This window comes from Aplysia californica, unplaced genomic scaffold (assembly GCF_000002075.1).
Source record: "Aplysia californica isolate F4 #8 unplaced genomic scaffold, AplCal3.0 scaffold00582, whole genome shotgun sequence".
NCBI lineage: Eukaryota > Metazoa > Mollusca > Gastropoda > Aplysiida > Aplysiidae > Aplysia > Aplysia californica.
Genome location: NW_004797852.1, coordinates 237,872 through 239,628, shown reverse-complemented (window position 1 = coordinate 239,628; position 1,757 = coordinate 237,872). Strand labels below are relative to the sequence as shown.

The window sequence follows — 1,757 nt, the reverse complement described above, 5'->3', positions numbered from 1 at the left end:
TTCACCCAGACCCAGCGATCCCCCACTTTGTCCTGTTTCAACCTCTCCCACGGGAACGAAGGGTATTTTGGTGTAAAAAAAAGATAATTTCCCAATGACAAACAAAAAAGATAGTGCTCAAGGCCATCCCTTTTACACGGATGTGAACGCTGAACAATCACTGGACAGTGAAAGTAAAATAGAAGCAACATAAATATGGTTTCATAGGAGACTGCTGAGAGTCTCTTGGAAGGAAAATAAAACAAATTAAAATTGTACTTGGAATGCAAGTCGTTGATAAAAGACATATAGATCTAGATATAGATATAGACAAATGCTGTGTCTCAGATACTTGAATAGACTTAAATGCCTGGAACATGCAGAAACCGATGGGTAACGGGGAAAGACCAGGATTGTAGTTTTTTTAAAGAGCATCTGAGCAAAGCAAAAGAATGAATAGAGAATTACTATGCTGATGTTTGTCCAGGTCTGGCACATAGTGGTGATGATGATTGAACAAAATGTAGACTACGAATTAGCAAAGAATGAGAAATTCATTATCACATTTTTATATGAATGACCATGCTTGAGACATCCATAAAGTACCCCCCCCCCCCCAAAAAAAAAAAACAAAAACAACTAGAACAATAAAAATACTACTACAACAACAACCAAGAAAAAACAACAACAAGAAAATAAAAACAACAACACCCGCAAACAAACATTAAAAAAACAACAAAACAACACATGTATTCTCTTTAGTTTGTAACAATATTTGTCACTAAAAACTAGATTTATCTACTCATAACGCTACCCCTACCCCTAACCCTAACAAAACCCTTACCCCTACCCCTACCCCTACCCCTACCCCAAGCCTTCAATTCTGCTCTGTCTTATAGTGGTCGCTCGTTACAGAAGTCCTCCCGATTTATCAGTGAACGCGTAAAAATTAGTGCATGAGGGTGCTCAAAACAAATTAACAGAATGACTGAATATTAATCTTTCAACGGAAGTCCTCCCAAAAAAACAACAACCCAAAACAACAACAACTCACCTTTAGTGGTATTAGAAACCCGTGTCTGATGTCAAATAATTCAGTCTTCAAAAGCATTTCTCCGGTGTGTCTCGACTTTGGAAAACTGATCTCAAATATCCTGCCACAGAAACAAATCTGACCTTGATCACAGTAGCGGTATGACCTGAAGATTTCTCTCTCGTGATCTAGATCTAGATCTAGATCTAGATCTAGATCTAGATTCTAGATTTTAGTTTTCTTTCAGGGAGCGCAAAAAGTGATGAATTGAATAACTACCATTGTTTTTATCATTTCATTAAAGATTTTTTTTCGGGGGGGGGGGATAAGAAATCTTTAGGGCAATTTCAAAACAAAGAAAGTTCAAGTGAGATGTCCACACAACAGTATATCCATCGAATTTTCTGAGTTTGAAAGGCGCACGAGAGCATTATTTAAACTTGCAGGTGCGTCACCAGTTTCGACGTAAATGTAACCATCGGAAATTCTTTAGTTTAGAGAGTAAGTAAAATTTCTAGTTATTGACATCTAGATATAGATCTAGGCCTAGCCTAGCTCTATTGATTTACTTCAACAAAGTCAAGTCGTTTCAGATTTTGCTTTGAAATTTGAATGCAATTTAATAACAATTCGGTCAGGATAGTGAGGCGTCAGATACCACGATGTGTTCTCTAAATGCTATATTATTTTACACCTCAATGAGGCCTTTGTAAGCAAGCAGATGTTTCAACCCTCCACGTCTGCG

General features: G+C 37.4%; 1 protein-coding gene across 1 annotated transcript in view; it reads right to left on the bottom strand.

Moving 5' to 3' along the window:
• Positions 1-1,326, bottom strand: part of LOC101856459 — a 10,299-nt gene extending 8,973 nt beyond the window's left edge. The window contains exon 1 of the mRNA XM_005107163.2: positions 1,034-1,326. The gene's annotated coding sequence lies outside the window, so the exon portion shown is untranslated. The remainder of the gene's footprint in view (positions 1-1,033) is intronic.
• Between the last annotated feature and the right edge of the window lie 431 nt (positions 1,327-1,757).